Source organism: Cupressus sempervirens, chromosome 4 (genome assembly GCF_028749045.1).
Source record: "Cupressus sempervirens isolate cs-2001-9-10 chromosome 4, ASM2874904v1, whole genome shotgun sequence".
In the NCBI taxonomy this organism is placed as follows: domain Eukaryota; kingdom Viridiplantae; phylum Streptophyta; class Pinopsida; order Cupressales; family Cupressaceae; genus Cupressus; species Cupressus sempervirens.
The window spans coordinates 508,415,796-508,441,454 of record NC_143121.1 but is presented as its reverse complement, the minus strand read 5'-3'; the positions used below and the strand labels follow the sequence as shown (position 1 = coordinate 508,441,454).

The 25,659-nt window shown below is 32.6% G+C and overlaps 1 pseudogene; it reads left to right on the top strand.

The window, feature by feature from the left end:
• Positions 1-3,022: 3,022 nt before the first annotated feature.
• On the top strand, positions 3,023-11,498 carry LOC149562170 (26S proteasome regulatory subunit S10B homolog B-like; annotated as a pseudogene).
• The last annotated feature ends 14,161 nt before the right edge of the window (positions 11,499-25,659 follow it).

Here is a 25,659-nt window from a genome sequence, read left to right as displayed (position 1 = left end):
TGGGAAAAAGCCTAGCTTCATGGTCTTTCTCCGGAGATTAACTTCTTTTTCTGGACTCTCTTGCAAGATTGCATTCTCACAGTTGACAATCTCACCAAACATGGCAGCATGTTACCCAATAGATGCATCCTTTGCAAAAGACATTGTGAAAGTGTGGATCATTTGTTTTTACATTTCCCCTTCATTGTTGTTGTCTAATCTCACTTCCTATCCTTTTTCAAAGTTTTCTGGTGCTTTCCCTTATACACCCTTGAGCTCTTCATTCAATGGCAGTTTGGTTTGGAAGGAACCCACCCTAATTATTTATGTATTTGGGCTCTCACCCATCTCTGTTGGGGGGTGTGGAAGGAGAGGAACAACTGCATCTTTAGGGACAAAGAGGCAAATGAGCTAGTTGTTTTCCAAAAATGCTTCCATGCCCTTATGGAAAACCACACCATTGCCAAGGGCCCCTCCCCTCCCCCTCTCAAGATCAAGAATAACAGAGAGAATTATTGTTGGTCCTTCTCCCCTGCTGGTTGGCTCAAAGCCAACTTTGATGGGGCTGCTAAAGGCAACTCGGGCAGGGCTGGAGTGGGGGGAATTATCATGAATGAACATGGCAAAGGAATTGCGACTTTTGCTACTCTCATTTGGTGACAAACTAATCACTTTGTCGAGGCCCTGGCTGCTCACCAAATTATCAAGTTGGCCAAAGATGTAGGAGTCAAATGTCTCTGGTTAGAGGGAGACTCCAAAAACATTATTGACTACCTTAAGGGGAAAACTAAACCAACCTGGAGTACAGTGAATATTATCAGGGAGAGCATCAAAAACCTTCAAACCTTCAATAAAATTCATGTGGCACATGAATTTCGTGAAGCAAACAAGGTGGTGGATAGGCTGGCTAACTGGGGGATAAAAAATGGTGAGGTGGCTAGATGGACAGATGGAAGTGACATTCTGTTAGAAATTAATGAAACCATCGATACAGATCGAATCCCAGGAAGATTGGGTATTATTAATGATAATAATGAATATTAGTTGCTTGCAGGCTGATTTCAGTACACACTTGTGTGTTCTCAAAAGGGTAATTACATTCTTTTTGGGAAGGCACAGATCTATGAAGTGAAAGTACAATCTCATGGGTACTCCCCACGTCATCAAAATCTTTCACCACAAACCGAGCATCCATTATGACAGGGAAAGTGCTAGAAACACGAAAAATAGAGGAGTTTATAGTTGGAAAATTTTGCAGGTTTCGGCTCTCAGAGGTAAAGGCAAGAAGAGAGTCATGGTGGGCGAACAACACAGACGGGAGCCAGAGGATGAGGCCTTGAAATGGAAGAGAAGAACTAAAGTCTGGAAGATCCTAAAGAAAGGGAAGATCACCAATTACATTGAGCATCTCCATGGCTGGAAACCTTCGGTCACCAAAGCTATGGTGAAACACTGGAACAAGGGCATTGTGGAGATTGATGGTGTGGACTTCACTATCACGAAGGAAATTATTTCTCGTGTAATTGGCATCCCCATTATTGGGAAAAAAATTTATAGAGACCACAAAATCTCAAGGCAAGCAATGAAAAAGTTCACCAAAGACTTGGAAGAGAAGAAAAAGCTGGTGAAAAGTGGAACCCACTATCTCTCGAGGTCTATCAAGCCCATTTTGAGGTTTGTGCTAAGAGCTATTATCAAATACATGACTCTGGACACCAGGTTCGATCGCATCTGCACCTACCACTTCATGCTGCTAAACCACTTCAGGTACAGAGCTAAAATCTCCATTCCTTTTTACCTCTATTTGTCGATGAATGATAATATCCAAGAATTTCAAGATAAGAAAACGAGGAACCCTACTTTCCACGAGGGGTTGCTCTTACTATTATATGAATATTTCAAGTCTAAAACAATAAGCAAGCAAATTAAGGGAAAGAAAGAGGGAAAAAGGGTTAATAGGGATTTGGGTGATATTGATGAAATTTACTCCCCCTCTGAAACTGAGGAGGTGGAGTTGTACACAAATTCAGAAGATTATGAATCCCCTCAGTGCAGTTTGGACATGTCTCCCTATTTCAGCAAGGAGGTTGCCACTCCCCCTGAGACTGGGAGAGATACCTCTTCAGACAAAGGGTATAATGAACAGGATGATGGCATGGAGACTGGGGGTGACAGTGCTGATGGTGAGGAGATGACAAAGGCTGAAAAAGGAAAAGATAGCAGGAAGAGCAAGCGGAAGATTATTATCAAATTGCCTTCTAGCAGAGACAAGGAAGCCATGGAGACTGCCAAGAATAAGAGGAAGAAGGAAGAAGTCAATAAGAAGAAGTAGGGCGAGGGAAGTGTGATGAGGGAGGAGAACCCAATGGACAAGCCCAAGCAGCAGCCCGACTTGGAACCCAACTAGGGTTACGATGATGTGGGCACTTCCACCTATAGGTGCTCCATCACTAGCAAGGACAGGAAGGTGGTTTGGAGAAATTTTGACCACACCACTTCCAATTTGGGGATCAAGAGAGAGATAATCTGTACCCAATTCCATGAGAATGAGGAGGGTAGGATCCAGATAGAAGAACTTATTGACCCTTCCTTTATCATCCTCAATGACATTGTTAGGGACAACTTGGAGATGGATGTGATAAATAATGCTAAGAACAGCATTGTGGATAGCTACATGACAACTAAATGGATCTAACATGAGATCCTTGATCTCAAACATAGACTCAATGAGTTGGAAAGGGAGACCTACAGCCTTAGGAATAGGGTTAATGAGGATGAACTCAGCACAAACAAGAAGTTGGAGGCTTTCAACACTACCTCCCTAGATATGGTGAAGACCTTGTAGGGCATATCTGAGAAAAACCTCAACATCCTCAAGGATCATGATAACATAAAGAGGCTCATCCACCGTGGCGAGGTTCAAAGCAGCAAGGAGAAGGAACAGGGTATAAATTAGAAAGACAAGCCCCTAGAGGAAGGTGTTTGGAAAAGAACTAGGGCCAACACCAAAAAGAAAGACACCGCCGCCCCTGAGTAGGACATTATGGAAAAGAAGGAGGAGACGGGCAAGATGTTTGAGCTTGAGATCAATGTCACAGAGATGCTCAGAGACATTGGTTGATCTGCCCTAGCCTTTGGCAACCTACCCTGGTTTTTGGCACTCTTCCTTGGATTTTTCTTGCTTTATGTTTTAGGGAACTGTTGTTTTTCTTTCTGGCTCTTGATGGCCTTTTTCATTTAAACTTTTGACTTTCTTTTCTATGTTCGGGGTTTCAGGGCCCTTTTAAAGCCTGTTTTCCTTAATAAAAAATTGTGGCATAGGTGTTTGATCATAGATAGCTTTCATTTCAACATTCAAGTTTTCAAGACACCCTCACTTGTAGACCTCTCATGTCAAGCACTTTCTATATTGTTTCAACACCATGTTCTTTCATCTGAGCTAATAGTTCTTCAAGTGCATTTTCTTGTAAAACATTAATTTTGTTGAACAATAGTAAACTCTTAGAAAATGAATTCTTGTTTTCTATTACCATTGACAAGCTTCCCTTGAACAAAATCAAATGAAGAGGTATAAATACACCAAATTTTTCTTTCAAAACCATATGCGTAGATATAAACATTAAGTAAAACATGTCCAATATTTGTGCAGATATACACATTAATTATACTAAATTTTTCTTTCAAAACCATATGTGTAGATATAAACATTAAGTACAACATGTCCAATATTTTTGGAGATATACACATTAATTACACCAAATTTTTATTTTAAAACCATATGTGTAGATATAAACATTACATACAACATGTCCAATATTTTTGTAGATATACACATTAATTACACCAAAATTTTCTTTCAAAACCATATGTGTAGATATAAACACTAAGTACAACATGTTTAGTATTTTTTGCAAATATACACATTAATTACACCAAATTTTTCTTTCAAAACCATATGTGCAGATATAAACATTTAGTACAATGTGTCCAATGTTTTTGTAGATATACACGGCCAACTCAATAAGGGTACAAGAATAAGTTATTTCTATGAAGAAGGCTCATGTCAAATACTACAAGGGAATTTGATCAAAATAGGTAGAAAATCACTAGAATGTTGTCTAACTTTCAAAGAGAAGGCAATGACAAATGTTATTATCCTTGCAAAAGTTGTAATGGCTTAAAGAAAAGAAGAATCAAAATCAGAACAACTAAGAGACATTGTAGGGATAATGGTCACACTGAAAGGGGGTTTTGATTATTATCCATTGGTAAGTTGTATGTTATATCGATTTCACAATTAATATACATATCAACCACAAAATAGAGGTTTGATTATCATCATTTTTATATAGGTTGATCTCCCCAAGGTAGTTCGTGATATGGACCAACACATCTCCGAGGAACATGGAGGAACATGGAGGTGTGAGTAATGAAGGAGAAGATCATGATCCTATGGAAGATGACAATCATGCACTAGAAAATACATTTGAAGATGATGGTACAAATGGATTGATCCATGACACATTTGGTACTGGTGTTGCTACTGCTATTGATGGTGATGATGATTATGATTATAATGAAAATGACATTGAGGTCATCCATGATATACCTCTACTTGAGAAGGCAAACACAAGCCTTTATGAAGGATCCCAATCAACTCTTCTCTCTATTGTATTGTTGTTGGTGAATTTGAAGGTTATGAATGGTTTATCCAACATAACAATGCGACATATGCAAAGGTTTGTGATATATGTCATTATAGTATATAAAAGGTGAAATATGTACCATTAAGATTGTTTATACTAACAAATTATATTTTTTATTATAGATTGATAGGTGACTATTTGTTACCACCATCAAATGTTCTCCCTCGCTCATACTGAGAATTATGTGCCACTATGAAACATATTGGAATGGAGTATCAATCAATAGATGCTTATCCTAAAGATCATGCAATTTATCATAAAATACATGGAAAATGCAACAGAATGCCCCAAATGCCATATGAGAAGATATTGGATTAAACCATTGAGATGAACCAAGTGCCAAGATATTGAGATGGACATAAATCATAAGTATCAAAGTGTCAAAAACCATCTTTTCAATGGGAAAGAAGAGATGATATCAAAGCCATGAAGAATGACACCTCACCTACGGCAGTTGGAATACAATAGAATCTGAGGTTGTCAAAGCATCAATACTGACCACCTTCTAAAGGGACTAAAATTTTATCTCAGAGAATTTAGTAAGCTACCCTACTACAAGTAGCTAAAAATTGTGCATTTGTTTGATACTATGCATATAGGAAAGAATGTAATAGAGACACTATGGAAAATATTGGATGGAAGGCATGACAAAGAAAAAATTTCCAAAATTTGTAGTGACATTCATGATTCCAATCATGCAATGAAAAATATCATTGAATCAAATAGCAATGGCGATCGGACTAATGCAAGTGTCCTTCCTTGGTTATTAACGGAGGAACAAAGTAATGCCATAAAAGAAGTCATACGAAAAAATTGATTTCCTACATAATTTGTTGTGACTATAAGCAATCTCATATCAAAGAAAAGTGGATTTGGCCCAAGGATGAAAATGCATGATTGGCATACTTTCATCAAGGTAAGTCACGATCTTTTGTATTTACAATATATTAATGGAACTGCATTCAATTTTCATTGTATTCTGTTAGAAAATAATGAAATGCTTAATTGACAATTGTTGTAGTATGTACTACCCCTATCACTCCTGAAAAAATTCAACAATAATATCAAACAAGTGATATATGATCTTGGAAAACACATGAGGTAAGCAGTGATATTTGTTCAATATATCAAATGAGTAATATATTGTAAAGTCTCGTATTTATATGTTTTTGCATCTTGAATCCCTTGTAGGTGGTTTTCATCTAACAAAATCCATAAAGAAGATATAAAACATTGGAAGAAAAGAATTTTTCTACTAATGTGTGAAATGAAAAAGCGTTTACCTTCAAATTTTTTCAATGTATCAGAACACTACCTCATACACCAAGTTGAGGAGATTGAGTTGTGTGGACGTATACAGCCTAGGTCAATGTGGATGGTTGAGAGACACTTAATTTTTTTTAAGGATTTGATTCAACAAAGAGCACGTCTCGAGGGTTATATAAGGTATACCAAATTATGGTGTATGTTACTCAATATCTTCCTAATCTTGTAACAAAGACCCATATAGGTTGAATTTGGGATCTTGACTCCATTGAAAAATTTGAAGGGGAGTACTTGGTGGGGAATGTTAGATTTAAGAAAGTGAAAGGTAATAAATTATGAGATGTTATTGTAGTTAATTAATTCTTAATCTTCAATTTAAATCTGTTGTAAGTTGTCTATTTACTTTTGTACAACTATTAAAGAGTGAGATGCAATACATTTCTTTATTACAAACAATCAAAGATTGGATGATGGTATGGATTGAACAATGTCAGTATTATGGTCATAGATTAAAATGGGAATCCATGTCTTCATTGGTCAAACAAGATCATTGTAACGGAGATCCCAAGGTTACACAAAATGAAATAGATTTAACATATGGTTTAAGAGATCTCCAGGTACTTATAAGTTTGTTAATCAACCGTATGTTTTTGAGCTCACGATGCAATAATCTACACATGTTTTACATTATTATAGGTGAAATGCCACAAGTCTATGTTATGCAATGGTTATAAATTCTGCATAAAAGCTTTAAATGACACAAAGAGAACTTGTGATTCTAGGATAAGTGCAGTCTTCTAGGTGACCAATATTTCATCTAGAAATGACTTACATCCTTGAGAATCACAAAATCAATACTATGGAATTTTGGTTGATATACTTGACTATGACATTAATTCCTTCAAATTAGTTCTCTTTGTTGTCAAATGATACATACTATGACTCAATAAAAATGATCCTGATAGAATTGTTATTGAGCATGAGAATGGATTTCTAATGGTTAATACAAGGTTGTTTGAGCCAATTAGTAATGGGCACTATGTTCTTCCAAGCCAATGTGAGCAGGTATTTTACTCAGAGGTTCCACATAAACTAGGTTGGTCATTTTTTGTTAGACATGATCCAAGGGGAACATTGATAAAGCATAATGTGATGGAAGAAGAAGATACTAAGGAAGAGGAAGAAGTGGATCACAATCAAGAGTTAGTTGATAATGCTTCTGATGCAAATGATGTTGCTACTGATCATGATGATGATGCTTCTACTGATCACGATGATGATGCTTCTACTAATGATGATGATGATGACGACGACAACAATGATAACGATGACTAGGATAGTGTTGGCAATGATGTCGACAATGACAATGATCTTGATGATGAGATGGATGAAGAATAGCATCTTCTATTGTAGTTACAAGGGATGCAAATTTTGTTACTGATGAGTGTGTTGAGGTCCAAGCTAGTGGGCAAGATGATGTGGTTGCACATGGTAAAGAGTGCTATATGTTCTTTAAAATCTTTTAAGTCTCAACTTTTTAAAATTTATCCCTTTTATTTGTTATTGCAAAGGACCCACCTTTGCAAAGGATAGTGAGTGCACATCCACAGGTGAGAAGAAATATCAATGATGACATGGATATGCCTCTGCAACAATATAGGGAAAGACAAAAAATAAAAAAATAAAAAAGAAATGATTCATGTGAACGTATGTTATAAAACAAAAAAAAGAAAAAAGAAATGATTCATGTGAACATATGTAACTTATTTGATAATGACTGATGTTTATGTCTAGATGTTTAATTTATGTTCTATTGAATTTTCATGTGAATGTTCTAATGAATCTTATGTTTTAATATTGGTGTGAATCTTCTAATGAAACTTATGTATTAATGAATGTTATCATGTGATAATTCATGAATGTTACATTTTATTAATAGAATGAATGAATTTTAGATGTTAACAAGGAATTTAGATGTTGGGGTGGGGGGGAAATGAGCTTTCACCTTCATGTGGTTGGCCCTCTTCCTCCTCTTATTGTTATATTTTTGGTTTTCTCATTGAATGATTGCATTTGATAACTTTTTTTGTAAATTGGGAGACATGAAGAAGAATTTGAATAGTGGAAACAAATGATATTAGATCATTCTAAAGTATACATTGACTCATGATATATATTTTTAATTTGTAAATGAATTTTATTGTACAAATTGACTTGATATGTTGGGAGGTAGTAGACTTAAAGGATGAAACAATTCTTCTAGGGTATATGAATACACCATAATTCATGTGCTTGTGAATTCTATTGTTTCACAGTGTTCTCATGAACTATTCTCATTATTTCTTTTGAGTGTGGTGATATGTTTAATAATATTACAGGGAACCTTTTAAATTTTTTAGCTTTTCCATGTAACCTTTTCCATTTATTATCACTTCCAAATAATAACTGAAGTGTAATTATGTCCTGTAGATACACTTTTTTTTCCATAATAGAGAAATATATAGTTCCATGCTTAGTCTCTCATTTTATTTTATGTACTAATGTGTATGGGTAGTTTATATTTTTTAAAGGTGACAAAGTTCATAGAAAAATATACTAGCATACTAGTTTATTACTTAACAATTTCCTTAAATTTGTACTTGGTTCACTGTCATACATGGTTAGACTCAGAAAATTGGTCAATCACCATTGGATAGTTTTTCCTCAATTGTCATTTTTTGTCTCAATGGTCCTAAAATTTACATATTTGACATGTAATTGACTATTTAAATAGTTTTGGAAAGGTGAGTGGATGATATAGTATAGTAAGTATGACATGATTTAACATGGGTACAATCAGAAAAGTAATCGAGGTCCACTAGATAGCTTTTCCTTGATTTCTTAATATCAATATCATAGATTTAGTATCCATGATATTTACATATTTGACATGCAATTAAATTCACAAATATTGTTGGAAAGGTGACTGATTGCTATAATATTGTAAAAAAGTGACATGTTTTGGCATGGCTACAGTTGGAAAATTAATCAAGGACCATTAGATATTACTTTGCATCAATATCATACATTATTCTATATGATATTTACATGTTCAACATGAAATCAAATCCATAAATGTGGTTTGAAAGGTGACGAAAAGATATAATTTAATAAATATCCTCATATTTATTTTCCAGGTTCCTTATCCCCCATTTGGATGCATCCTCGTCTCTTGCTCATATCTTTTATCCTTGCTATTTCCATTTTGAAATATTGCTCCCATAATTTTTAGGGTACTTCATAAAATCCCTTTTAAACATGCTTACATTTCTCAAATTTTCCCAATAGGGGAATGTGGATGTGGTAGGATCATACTTTATTGCACTATCATTCTAATATATGTATCACCTATAAATCTATGATTCTATCTCCAGTGGATGTTTGATTTTGAACAAATTAATATTTAACTATTCATGCTTGTACTATTGAAGTAAATTAGTTTTTATAATTTTAAGATTATGATTTTTTCTTTGTACAGTACTTGTGAAAGCTAGCAGTGGGGCAAGATATGTTGTTCGGTGCCGGTATAAGGTAGATAAAGATAAGCTCACTACAGGCATGTGTGTTGTTCTTGACATGACAACACTTACAATAATGAGGGCTCTTCCTTGTGAGGTACCTAGCATTAGAATCTCACATCAGAAAGTTGTTGATAAGGACAAATTATATCAAAATCTTTGAAGGCATTTTTTGGAAAAAGGCTAATCATTTTGTTTGTGTATATTGGATGTAGGTGGACCCTGTTGTTTATAATATGCTACATGAGGATCCTGGCAATGTGAGCTACTTAGTAGTAGGAGGGTTAGCAGATCAAATCAGGGAGTGGAGAGAGTCTATTGAACTTTCTTTAATGAATCTTGAACTCTTTCTTAGGGTTGGAATCAAACCTCCTAAGGTAAAATTTGTGTGGGGTGCAACTTAATCATGATAATTACTTGTTTATGTAAATTTCAACTTGCATGTTTTATTTATTCTTGTTGGAATTCTTTCATAGAGGTTTATTATTTTTTCTCCAATTTTAGGGAGTACTTCTATATGGCCCTCCTGGAACGGGAAAGACACTATTAGCAAGAGTTCTCGCTAGTAACATTAATGTCAATTTCCTTAAGGTTGTAGCTTAGCTTTTTTGATATCCATCTTACTTGTATGCAATCCAACTTTCTTCTTTCTTGTACCTGAGGTTTGATTTATGCCTTCTTTTTCTAATACTATTTTTTAGATGGTTTCAAGTGCTATAATAGATAAATACATTGGTGAAAGTGCAAGGTTGATTAGGGAAATGTTTGGTTATGCATGGGATCACCAGGTATGACTTCTTATTCATTTGAACATCAAAAGACTAATTTTTGGTGTTTGTTAATATAATTAAAAATGATAATTTATTTTGTTTATATATAATAATAGTTTATTTTTTATTTCAAAAGATTGTGTATGTTGAACTATTAGCTCATAACATCTAAGAATTTGAAGCTATTGGTACTAAAAAGTATTTCTTTCTATGCCTACAACCCTATTCCTCTTAGTAATTACATTGCAATCTACTAACAAGTGTTCTAATTAATATAATTGAAATGCTTAATGTTATAGTGGGGCTTTTTTGCAGCCATACATCATATTTATTGATGAAATTGATGCAATTAGTGGATGTCATTTTAGTGAAGGAACAAGTGTTAATTGAGAAATTCAAATAATTTTAATGGAATTGCTTAACCAACTAGATGGTTTTGATCAATTAGGAAAGGTATTGTGTTTTAAGGTGCTCAAGTTGTTGTAATTGTTAATCAAATGCATTAAACAAGAAATTATGTTATTTAACTTATTTAAGATTCTTTAAGGTGGTGTATTTTTCATTATGACCTGAAAATCTTATTAATTTTAACATTAAATGTAGGTAAAAATGATCACGGCAACAAATTGTCCTGATGTTATGGACCCAACCCTGCTTAGACCTGGTTGTTTGGATGAAAGATTGAGATTGCACTTCCAAATGAATAAGCAAGAATGGAAGTACTAAAAATACATGATGCATGGATTGAAAAACATAGAGACATGGATTATAAAATTTTTTGTAAAGCTTGCGAAGTCTTGTTTTGTTTCTTTAATAATTTGAAATTTATCCAAGATATTTGAGTTTTTATCCTATACTACACTAGTATGTTCTGGAATTGGTAATTGTTGTTTCATTAATTACTGTATAGCTATGATTATTTCAACTTTTATTAGGGCTTCGATTGAGCAAATCTTTGTAAGATGTGTATAGAAGTTGTTGTGGCAACCATCTATGCAGAACACGATTACATAATCCAAGAAGATTTTATGAAGGTGAATTTTCTTTCCCTTTCTATTTAGCATTTAATAAAATTGGAGTTGCTTGTGCTCTCTGTCCTATAACTTGTACTTATCTTTGTCATTTAGGTTGTTTGCAAGTTGAATGAAGAAAAGAAACTAGAGTCAATTTGTTCAAGAGTCGATCTAGTCAATTTGTTCAAGAGTCGATCTATGTATTAAATATCTATTGTTTAATTCAAAACAAATATACAAAAGTTATGTTTGCCCTTATTTGAGCAATCATGTATGTTCAAGTGGTAGACAGCGTGATCAAAATGATGTGATCATTGCACCAATGTGGTCCTTATTTTTCTTAAGACTTAAGTCACACTTTTCTTTTTAAAATTTTGATGTAATGTTGTTAGGCAATGTTTGAATCTCCAATATGATCCATATTGTTTCAATGACTTCAATCATTCTTTAAAAGATATTAAAATGTTGATTCAAGGCCTGTCCTCTAGCCCATGAGTCAGAATGAGATTTAGGGTGTGTATGGATGCCTAGGCCTCTAGAGTTCTCTATCATGGCAAGAACTAACAATAGAATATCAAAACTACCAATTTTCTTTTGATAATGTAGTGAGTCATCACAATTGCAACACCTTGCCCTACAAGAAGCCATCACTCTCATAACATTTTTGTCACACACCATCGCACCTGCGATAGTAACATTTTTCGAATGTCCATTGCTCAAACAACATTATCATAGCATGTCATCACCCTTGCAACATCCAATCCGATGAATGTCTATTGAGCCTACAAAAACTCCATTGCAAGTGTGAAAATAGACTGAAAATGTCGATCATTGTGCAATAGTTGGTCGTCAAAATTATGATGGCATGAAGAGGTACTTTTTGCCTTTCTTTTTCCCAAATTGTGATGGTTTTAGGCATCCCAATTGTGACAGACTAGCTTGTCATCACAACTTGTGAAAGCAAAAGTCTAACACTCATCTGACAAGGGCCAATTCATGCTAGTGTCGCTCGGGCAATGGGTGTCCATCATAATTTAAGCCCAAACATAGTAGTGGACAAGGGAAAGATTTGACCACTAACTATCTACTTGTCAAATCCTGACTTATGAATATTAACAACAAACAAAATTGTGACCTGCCACTAATTAGTAAAGACTAACAACTCAAATATTTCATAGCTAAAAAGACAAAAAAAATCCAAAACCAACAACCACATGAATTAACACATTAAAAGCACTCACGAGATCACTAGACAAATGACTCAAAAAAATTTAAACCTACAATCTTGTGTCTAAACATAAAATGATGCTCGCTAACTTGAAAGCTTGAGAAATAAACATTAAATATACACCATGGATTTAATTAGGCATTACTTTTGACATCATTTCAAAAATGGAAAATAATTAAAATCATTTGTAATCTATCATCGACAATTAGTGTTACTTATTATAAAGTTTTCAAAGTGACATGGTTTGTCAACAACTCAACATCTAAAGAAACCCTCATCAACTTTTGCCCAGATCCTCTGAAAATAGACCGAACATAAACTAGACTATAAAATCTCTAACAAATAAAATTGGTAAAAAAATAGCTATATACATATATCCTTTGTCACTTACCATTAGGTTTCCACAATGACAGATCTGTCAACCAGGATGCTATCTTAACAACTTAACAAATTTGTGTTTGTAGTCTTTGTAAGAAAAATGAAACACTATAAAATATCAAAAAAAAAAAATTTAAAAACACTAACAACAAACTTATATAATTTGTCATTTACTTTTAAGTTTTCATAGCAATAGCATCCCTTGACAGATTTGAACAAGTTGTAACTGCAAAATTGGTGAACTGTGGTACCTCACCTTTTCATCTATTTATAATATCAAACAAAATTTAGAAAATTGTGCACAATTCCACAATTGGGTGATTAAAATTTGCTAAATAGGAAAAGACTAGGGTGGTGGTGTTTATATTTTGATGGTGATTTTGAAATAGTAATAACATTCTATAGTAGTAGAGAGGTGTTTTAAGGCTTGGACATGACCTAAAAAATAAAGAAATTTAATGTTCTTAGCAAATGTGTCAATATTGGCAAACACAATTCATGTCAGATGGTAATTTCTTACATTCATCCAAAAAATATGGGTGAAATTACTCCTTATAGTAATAGAAATTGCTACTGAATTGGCGGAGAAGAATGTAAGGTGAGTTGACCATTTTAATTAATAAGGTGGTGAATAGTTGAGGAAAGACATCAAAATTTTGAATTCACAGGGTGAACCAACAACACCGCTTGATATAAATATTCACCAATTTATTGATGCGACTAACATTCGTGATTCATGAATTAGTAAAATTTTGTCACTAAAAATATTGTTGGATTTCAATGAGGAGTTGTACATGATGCATCTTGAAGGGTTTGTCCAAATGGAAAAGCAGAATATCTGTGTAGGTTGAAGTAGAGTTTGTATGGGCTTAAGCAAGCCCCAAGACAGTGGTATCTAAAATTTGATTGGTTTATAATTGAATGCAAGTTTGTACGCTCTAAAGTCAATCCATGTGTCTATTATAAACAATTACCTATTGGTGAATTTATCATACTTTTGTTTTATATATTAGATGATATGTTAGCGACTGGCACTAGCATATGGATTGTTTGTGAGCTAAAGAACTATTAGAAAATAGATTTTCCATGAAGGATTCAGGGTGACCATTTTATGAGGTCGACACAAGAATAAAATCTGGTTATCTCAAAAGAAATATATTGACAGGGTAGTGGACATATTTGGTATTTTAGAAGCTAGGTTAGTTTTTATTTGTCTAGCTTCTCATTTATATTTGTGTTCTTATTTGTGTCTTAAAACACAAGAGGAGCAAGGCTTCATGAAAGACATTAATTATAAATCTACAATTGGGAGTATCATGTATGCTATAATTTCTACTCGGTTAGATATTGCTTATGCAATGGGAGTAGTAAGTTGATTTGTAAACTATAATTTACAAGTTTTATAGCTTAATCCAAATTATAGATTTAATTCCCCAATTCAGGCAGTAAGTATGTGGCTATGTATTTTTAAACTTTTGAAATTATAAGGGTTATGGTTTAAACACTTAATTTAACTATGTTTTTAATTACATAAAAGAAAGAACAAATAAAGTGAAACAAATAAGAGAAGAGATTAAAAAGAGACACAAACACTTCAACAATGGAGTTCACCCTATCATAACTACGTCTCCTTATCTGCTTCTCAATTCAGGGACCAATTTATTAATGTTGCCAAGCAAAATTGCCTTAAATTATAACATCTAAGCTTCAAAGCCTCCTTCATAGTCCATCCCTCTTTTACAATTCTTGGTGTAGAAAACATCTTGTAATCTCTCACAAGTTTCCCTCCCAAATTTAAACAATTCCTTCACCAAGAATTCTCCAAGGACTAGTTCCTCTAGAGTTTAATTGCCTCTACAAAGGAGAATAACCCCTTTTATACAAAAATATTTGCCTATTATAGTTACAACCATAATATTTTACAAATATTCTAAATCTCCCTTACATAGTGAAAATTTATATTTTATTACCTTGGCATAATAAAATAGTTAAATTCCTTATGAAAAGGAGTTTGGCCTAGAAAAAAGAATAAACAAGGTTAACCTCCGCGCATCATATCTGGAAGTTTCATTCCTGTCGCCACTATTAGTGGGTTTTGGTTTAAAGGAGAAATAAACATATTTAGATTAAGGTTGAGGTCCCATGGGCACCCACTTGCTTAAAAATAGAGCGGGTGCTACAGGAACATTTAAAGGGGAGTGGTCCCATGAATTTTAGATATAAATATGCTTTAAAAAATTAGCTCCTAAATTCAAGGAAGCAGGTGGTCCCATGAATTTGAAAATGAAATCAGCTTAAACTTTTAAATTTATGATAATTATGTTTTATAATAATCATAATTAATTTTTTAATTTTATCAATAGTGTACTTTGCATATATATGAACTTTTTAGAATTGTGATATATATAAAAAAATCTTACAATGTCTATTGTAATTTATTTAAATATAATAAAACTGAAAAAAAATTAAAAAATGAAAAAATAATAATAATAATAAAATAAAAAAATTGTTTTTAGTGTTTGAAAATTATATGATATTTCACATTTATTAATTTTTGTGTATTTATCTTCATACATTTTTACTATATTAATAACATGAAAAAATAATATTGTTGCACATTCAACTAGTTTTGTTGATTTGTGGGTGGGAAGGTCATTAACACGTTATCATAAACCTACAATAATAGGTGCTCGTGAAAGGTATATGTAAATAAATTTGAATTGTACATACATGAAAGTTCTAGTATTCATATAATAACCAAACTTAAACAAAAAAATAGAGTCAAATTTTCATTAACCTTTGATTTCTTAACAGCTCTACATGCTTAAATTATTCATATCACCATTTACAAAAGCCATTAATGCTTCTCAAGAAATTGTTGCACTCGGATCCACCGACTCATTAGTTGGCATATTTGTTCCACTTTCATCAAAAACATCATCACATGTATAATCTTCACTTCCACATTTAATTCATGTTATGCAATATACAGTAACAAAATATAGTTTTTGGAAGTACTTCCAAATTTGGATGCCACATTTTTTATTCCAAAATCTGCCACATTTTTTTTATCCTCCCAAATGCACATTCTAACACAATATGTGTTGATGACAACTTAAAATTGTATTCTCTTTGACTAGTTGTTAGACCTCCAATGAAAGGTTTAATTAACCATGGCAACAATGGATATCCTCCATCACCAATAATGTACTCCCTTGTATTCAATGATCCAATTAATACTAAATGCCCATTTTGTCTCTCCCCACCTTCACACATTCTATAGAAACTTGAGTTTCATAAAAGTCTAGAATCATTTACAGAGCCAGGCCATCTATAACAATATCCATGAAATACATATTGCTGTCAGCGATTGCTTGTAATGACATGTTATAATTATGGTCCAATCAAACCAATTAGAAGAGCACTGATTAGGTGGAAGATGAAATTGAATATGAGTTACATCTATTGCTCCACAACAATTTGGAAATCCTCATTTCTGATGCAACCCTTCTTTCACATGCTCAAGTGACATATGGTCACTAGGCCATTAGATATGATTTTGATATCAAGAATAAAACACATTAATGAACTTATTTACAACTCTTACTACAATGGACTTACCATAGCCAAATAGTTCACTAATGTTAAGCATTGTCATTCTGGATGACAATTGTAAAAATGTAACAACAACATGTTTCTCGACTGATAGTACCCTACTTTTTATGCTAGTAGCAAATGAATATGGTATTACACCTTGCTTCAAGTCATCGTTCAAATTTTCACAAAGATTTTTAAATAATGCATAAGGCAACCTAAAAATGTTGCAAAAACATTCATCATCACATCTAACTTGGAAAATTTTGTGGCTCCACCAATGCAAAGAGCACGGCTTGACATATCACTCGCCTTGAATTCTTCTTTCCCATTGAGAAATAGATAAATCATTTCCAATAATCTCATGTTCTAACTCAAAAGGATTACATGAAGGACTATTTCCATGTCATCTAAGTCTATTTTTGTCAATTGTATCATGTTATAGAAATTTTCTCTATGATTCGTACAATTGTTCTATATAATTTTTGAGCTCTGAGTTTCATTCTAATTTTGTAATGCCAACTAGATAACATTTGATGCAACAACAAGAAGAAGTTTCAATTTTTAGGTTGAATTGGAATTCATTATGCAGTAATTAAGTCCACCTTGCCAAAAAAAAAATACAAAAAAATATTAGCACTTCAAAAATTACATTAAAATGGTAAGAAATACAATTTTAATATGAACACATAAAAGAGAAAATAGATTAGAAATAATAGCTCCAAATACTATATATCAGTTCATGTAATCATAATTTGTAATTAACCAAAAACATAGCCAAAACAAAAGCAAGTATTTTCACTTTCCATGCCATTTAAGGTTATGACTTCTTGTCCGATTTTCCATGCTACTAATACTTTATGAAATATATATGTCTGAAAAAGTTTGATCTAAGTCTGATAACCACTATAGACAACTACATAAATAACACATCTAACTCTACTTCCTAAGATGCTTGATAAAAATGCACATGGCGGTTGGCTCCAAAATAATAATAAGTAATTGGACTCTATGTACCTAGGAAGAAACTTATGATTTATCACTGTAGTTCATATTTACAAAATCAAATTTAATGTTTTTAGACCTATGACTGTACAAGTTTTAGATTTTATCCTTTTAGAGCTATGGTTGTACTAGTTTCAAATTTAATGCTTTTAGAGTTATGATTGTATTGGTTTTAGATTTAAATCTTTTAGAGCTATGACGGTGTTGGTTTCAGATTTAATGTTTTTAGAGATATGATTATTTTACAACTCTCGCAATTCCCAACTCTATTTAATAAAGAATTTAACTAACAATAAAACTCTTTGATTTGACTTCAGTGGATCAAAGCAAATACCTTTGTAATTAAAAAGAAAACTACTTTATTTTCTCAGCATTAAACTTCTCCCCATATGAAAACTCCTAGAATTTCATCCACAAATCAAACTTCTCCCCATATATGAACCATCCCAAAATTTCATTTACAGGTATAAAAACAATATAAGAACATCACTCAATAGAGAAGCTTTCAAAAAGATGACAACAAAGATCCCAATGTAGAAGATCTGCCAACAAATTGCATTCCACACAAGAACCATGTAATAGAATATAAAATTTTGAACTTTATATTTAAATGAAAATCAAGCACAACAGTTCCATGAAAGCAGTGCACAAGACAACCAAGTGCAATGATTTCAAATGTCAAACAAAATATTATTTGAATGTCATACAAAACCATAATCTATATATATAAGTACTAAAATTAAGTTGAATCATTTTTCATTTGAAAATGATTAAGACATCTTAACCATTGCTTGGCCTATAGAACTAAGAGCAACAACTAGACTCATCTACACATTGAGTTTTTGTTCTTCCAATTTGATCAAATTTTCATCATTTTTTTCTTCCTTACTCAACTACCTTTCCATCAGACCATGGTCTTTTTCATGACACCTCTTCATCACAGCATAGTCTTTGTCATGATGTTTCATGCGGCCATCTTAAGCAAGTTGTAATGTAGAAACAACTAGTTTATTGTTTTCAAGAATTGTATCTTTCATGCCAATTGTTTTTAGAGCTTCCTTTCACTTTTCCCCGTGTATCCATTTTCACTTTCATTTTCAGTATGTATTAAACCTTGACATGCTCCATTCATTGTATAAAATTCATCTATTGGAGAATTTTCATTTAGAATAGTGTTTTTGTCACTAGATGTATTAGTGTAGTAAGAAGTAATATTTCCAGGATCAATAACTCTATCAGTCCCAAAATTTGTCTCCATTGCATCCATAAGCTCCTTTAGGAAGTTTGATGGAAGTCTTTTTTCTGCTCTTTCTTTGGTTTTCATAGTCCAATAACTATCATGGCCAAAGGGAATAAGCAACTCATAATCTCTTACTCTCTTGTAGTCTAGTAAAACATGCTCCCAGTGGTCTTGACATTGATTTATTGTCCGAAAGATTTCATGATGAGAACAATACTCCTCCACAATTTTCTACTTTTTAGTAGATGTTGTAGCCTTCTTCATTGGCCCACCATTTGAAAGCATGTCTTTCTCACTACACTTTGCTTCTATGAGGACTATGGTATCCGAAATTGTCCATCGTATCCTTCCTTTCTGTGCAGAAGAAGCCATAGATGTTTTTTCTTAAACTTTTGACTGTTGTTCAAAGGAGTACATGGTATTGTTTCCTCATTTTCCCTCTCTATATTTTGAGAAATATCAGAGATGAATCTTCCATTCATTAATTGAGAACTTAGGACAAAACCAATGAACTCTTCATTAATAGAATATATATCATCATTTTCTATGTCATTTTGGGATAACATTGTTGTAAACCTCCTAAAACCACTCTTTGTTGGTATTAGACGATGTATATTTTTGTCCATTTCCAAAAAAATATCTTGCTCCACACTACAAATAAATTATGAAAATTCATAATTTTTTAGAAAGAAGATTGGAGTGACAAACATAAGTTACATAAGGAAAAACTAGTACCATTAAAAACTTTGAGCTGTGTATAACTGACAAGGTTGTCATCAGAATTTATATACAAAATAAAAGAGCTAAAAGTGAAACTTTCATTTAATATCCTAGTAGGTTTAAATGTTTAAAAAATTCTAAAGATAAAGAGGACAAAAATAAAAATGCATAAAAGATGCTACAACTACAAGAAGACAAAGGGCCTTTTGACTCTACTCCAACTCTGATCCCCACTTCATATTAACTTCAAGTTAAAAGTAGTCTTCTAGCTCAGGTAGTGGATAGTCACGATGAACTCCAAGTAATATAACTATAGAAAGAAGTTCCCAGTACCTTAGGTTCATAACAACACTCAAGCACTTCTATCAACATCAAAAATTATGTTTTAAACTTGGTCACTCCAACCAGTACTTCTACTGATCATTATTTAGTCAATTTACTATTATGTTGGTCAATTTTCAGCCAATTTGAAAAATCCATGTTGCAAACACAAAAAGAAATCCCTTTGATTTTGGCAAAAGTAGTTATTAAAATGGTGTTCCTAGTCATCTTTATTTAGGCTCCATTTCTTGGAAACTACTTGAACTTGGAAGAATAAGTTAAGATCCCATATGTTTCAAGAACTTGTAAGGACCATACAACATTAGTTTTCAGTTATGTAAATAGTGAGGTCAATATCAAGTGTTGTCAACTGCATGGATGATCATATGCTAAGTCATTTCTAGTCAAATGAAAGCAACAAAGAATATATACACAGTTTCTAAAGGACCAACAATATAGTAAACATGAATGAAAGATTTGTCTTCACATGATATGAAGTATATGGTAGAAAGATGGATGTAATTTGGAGGACTATTCAAGATGCGATCAACTTAATATTATGGACTAGCAGAAGAAATCATGACAGGAGTCTGATCAACACTTAAAAGTGATTCTAAGGGTAGATGATAGGAGGAAGATGACAAAGACACTGTAATATCATTAAGGCAAGGATACTTGAATGAAAATTTTGTACACAATCATAGTACACTGTAGAATGGAGGAGTACCAACGATAATGAATAAAATCATGGGTACATAAATCGATGTTCATACCAGGAAGAGAAACCATAAAGATGATCATATTGAAATAAGACTACACCAATGCAATGCAGACAATGTTAAGGATTAGTTCTTCACATGATGTAAGAGGAGTCAATGATTCAAGCATAGAGTATGCTAGAGGGATATGTGTCCAAATAAGAGAGTAGGGAGTATATTAAAATCATTGTCAACAACCACTATGTGGGAGATTCCTCGCCCAAGTATCCAATCAACAAGAAGTCACATTTAATTAGATCATATTACATCCAACTAGCAGTCCACGGGAATATGAGGAGAGAAAATTAATAAGGAATCTTTGAACAATAGAGATAAGTGCGATAAATCAAAGTGAATATTACAATTAAGTAGTGGAAAGGAATGATAATTCACAAGAAATAGAGCAGTGACTATACATTTTATAAAAGGATTAATATGTTCAGGAAAATATATGCAAATTGTTTTAGATTACGGTAAAAGCAGGTTTTGAAGGGACCCTGAAACCCTTTAACAAAAAGCAGAAAGATAAAGCATATGCAAATTGTTATAATAATACAAGGCTATCAATTATACCCAAGAGACACAAATATAAAGCAATGAGTTTGTCTTTAAGAAAACTCACAACACTCTATTAATGATTGAAATATTAGAGCTCTCAACATAGGGCATATGTAAATTATACAAGAAATGAATGCATATATCAAAAGAGAGAAATTAGAGATAGTACCATTTTACGAGTTCAGAAAGACAAGTTGAATAACACCATTAATTTATACCATCAAAAAATAAGGGACACTAGAAGATCGAAGATTATAAATATACTTAAATATTGATAAAATAATAAATTTCATTGTTTACTTTAGATCCAATATTTGGGTTCATATAGACAATTCTTTTGAATTCAAGAAACTAGTCCTAACTATCTAAAGATCGGATAGGGGACAGTACATGATAAGATAAGCTATACATCTAGAACTTTTGAAGATAAAATGAGACAAATAAGATCAAACATAAAAAGTGACCATTTTTTGTTTGTGCTCCTAAACCAGGATCCTTGGTGCCATAACATGGTTGGAAATTGGAATGCTGAAATTACCATAGCACTTTTTAAGCTTTTACAAACTTGCTCTACCTAGAAATTCATCACCATTCAGTCAAACATGATATTAGTAAAAGTATTGTTCAATGGAAGAGGATATTGAAAAACAAAGCACTTCCTTAACTTTGTCACTTTTGATTCTCAAGTCAAGAAATTCAAATACAATAGTGCAGCACAAGGATATCCTGCCTTATTCCAATCAAAAAGTGTATGACCATAGCATACGTTCACAAAAATGTTTGAGCCTTTATGCCTTTGTGTTAGGTGGTAAATAAAAAGACTGCAGTCACACTTGGACAAAGATGAGACTCCAATTTTTCTTTATTACAGGTTTTCTATCTTTTTTCAATTGATGTTATCTCTGTGTTGTAATGCTTCATTTGCATCTTTTCTCAACCTATTTTTAGATGTCTTGAACTTTCTATCATTGGCACATATGGCTTAGCTATCTTTTGATTTGTTGTTCTTCAAAGAAGCATCTTGAGTCCAGACATCTATAGTTTGAACCATCCAAGCTGAAAAGTAGTATGTGGTCTTTTGCTAAAAAGAAGACTATGGAGCAGACCCAAATTGGGTTTATTAAAGCTTTTTGTATTTTTTGAATCAAAAAAATAATATCTATTGTATTTATGATTAATCTGAATTGGGATATGATTGGTATCAATTATATACCATAAATGAAGGTAATATAGTTAGTTCTTCAAAATTGATTTATTGTCTTTGATTTTGTACACTAGCAATTAAATATTTTTAATAGGAAATGCATCTATTTAAGATCCCATTAACTATGATATATATGGTGAAATCAATTGTGACACACACCAAATGTATCAAGGAAAGATTAAAAGATAGGTTGAAACATGTAGTCTAAAGTAGAATGAGAGAAAACTAAGCAGATTGTATAAGAAAAATTAGACTATGGTAGATTCTGTTTCCAGAACATTTAATCATAAAACTAAGCAGTTTGAAACATGAGTAAATAGGGATGCAAAATAATGCATGGTTTAATGATAAAACTAGGCAATTTGAAACTAAAATGGAGCATTATTTTGGATCTTTAATAATATATTTAAAAATTCTTGCATCTGAGACATAGAAAAAAAAAAGGTAAAGAGAAGCTCCAGCATTGTCTTGGAGAGAAGAAAAAAATTGTTTGAATATTAGATCATTATATTGAATCATTGATCACATAAACAAAACCATTACTCCACAACAATATATTATGAAGCATGCCCAGTTCAAAATTGTGTTACACACGTCTATACATGTACAAAAAATGTTTCTGAGAAGTGAAAACCCAAGCAATCAATAGATGTGAAAACTAGAGAAATTATGATGTTCTTAAAATATTGGGTAGTGGCGTCCATTGCAAAGGGATGCAGAGAACAAGTGAAACTTATGAGAGTGAAGAGAATAGGCATATTGTGTTGGAAATATAAGATAGACTAATTTATTGAGAGGGGAGGAGTGAATCAACAACCAATAAAATTTAATCTTAATTCACCAATTAATTCTTCATATGTATTCTGATCTAATTGCATGCATGAAAAAATGACAGCATTAAAACATTCATAACACTTTGACACACAATATGGTGACCCAAAAACCTTCCAAATAGAAAGTAAAACTAGGGTGGGGATGATACCCACAAGCTTTAGTAATGTATTATGAGTAAAAGCACAAACCTGTGTCACCTTTTATAAAGAAATGTGATATCAGAATGTGACAGTTCAACATTAGTGACAAAAAAAATGTTATTTGCGTTTAAAATATGAAGATGATGTAAACTGATGAAATGTGTAGAATTGGATGAACTTTATGCCTATAATTTTTATAATTTTTTTTAGTACGAATTTATTCATTTTATTTTATTTTGAAGTCCCTTTTTTAACTATAAAAAATATAGGGTGTAGTTCCTGTCAAACAAGTATATGCAAATCATCTTTTTTTGTTCTGATTTCAAAATATCTTATAGATGGCATGTATAGCTAGTGCACAAAAAAAGAAAATTTTATTTTTGATGTATATTTTCTTTGCTATAAGTACTCAAGTTCGACCTTATCAGAATCCAACACCGTCAAAACTTTCCTATCAAATCTATACCTTCTTGAAAAAAAATTACATATTCATGAAGAGGATTCTCTCCTCTAGAGATAAATATAATTTTTAATTTTTTTTGATATGATTTACTATTTTTTTTCCTTTTTTGAGTGAGCATCTTTTGAAATGTTGAAATATCAACTTATAATACTTTGAGATTATAACATATTATAACTAATCAAAACACTCAAAAAATTATATAATAATGATATTGAATCTGAGATCTATAAAAGGGTATTTTTAGTTTTTGAAAAAAATTGAGTTTTGATAGAGAAATGAAATTTGACTAGAACAGGTTTTGGTATCACAAACGGTGACACAGATCTGTGCTTTTACCCTTATAAAGTTAGCCTGTTAAGGCTTACAGTGATCACTTCTGATTATCTACCCTATTAGGAGCAATAAAGACTGCTAGGTCCACCTTGCAAAAGGATTTACAAACATTCAATGAAGTATGCACTCGGTAAATGGATTTACAAAAGACTATTAAGTCTACCTTGTGAAAGGATTTAACTGTTCCACCTATTAGGATGAACTAGTGGTTGATCTCTGATCTGCAACTTGATTTGCTAAATGAGATTTTTTTGAGTGTAATGATCACCTTGTTGTGATAGATAAATCTTTACTGCTTCTTATGTTGTTGTAGCCTTTTACTTCACACTTCTTCTCTTATACATCTTCTTCATATTCCATATGCATATTTGGATGTGATACAATACATTACATATATACCAATCCAATTTACAATTCAACAAAGTCGGCTACAATACAAATTTCACCACAATACACAAAGTTCGCCCAACTGAAAGTACTCGAGTTCTGAAGACAAGCTCAATGAAGTTCTGACACTTGGCAACCATTGTCAATTCTCAACATCGTCATGCACTTGGTAGTTGTAGAAGCTTGGTCCATACTAATCACTTCCAAGTAGTTTGAACTTAGTCTGCACTAGCGACTCAGTGAACACTATGAAACTCAACATATAAGCTAAATCACTTGGTTCACAATACATAGCTCGGTCAACACTATCACTATGAGCTCGGTCAACACTAGATTCATAGTGTTGAAGCTACGAAATCGGTAAGCACAAGAGAACTCGGTTTGCACTGAGAAACTCGGTAAACACTGTGAAGCTTGATTTACATTGATAATCACCAACTTGGTAGATACTGCTCAGTACAAATTGAATATTATTCCTTGAACTTGGTAGCAATTGTAGAACTCGGTAGAACCTAAATTACTTAGTTAACATTGTTAACTATACAATAAGCTTGGTAGATACTAACTATCTGAATAAGTGTATGTGTCACTAATAAACAAACTTGATTGTACAATCCACAATCTCCCCCTTTGACATTAGAGACAAAAACACTTATCAATCAAAATTAAATTCTCAAAAAGTTCAAAACAATTTGTATTCTCCATTCTATGTACATGTATATTTGAATATTTGTACATGTATATGTATAATATTATGATGCTCCCCCATACATATATATTCAATATACTTGACATGATATATATATCTTCTCATTTTCTCCCCTTTGTTGCACCTTTTCATGTTCTCCCTTTGTATATCACATCTTCTCCCCTTTACAATATACTTTTCATGTTATATACATATTCTCCCCCTTTTTGACATAAATGCCAAAGGTGTATTTTACATGGCAATACCAAAATGTGACAAGAAATTAAAATGTACCTTTAAAATTAGTGACATTGTCTTGTCCCAATTTTCTTGCAACACATTGCTTGTATGTAATGCAACCTGCACTTCTGTTGATAACTCCATCATGTGATCAGCAATAGAGAAGTTGTTGTCATGGATGAGAGTTTTAGCATGTGCAATATGTTTCTGCAATGCATCCATGTTAGGAAGAATCATGCCTTTTATATTCACAAGTGTAGCCCTTATCCTGGCTTCT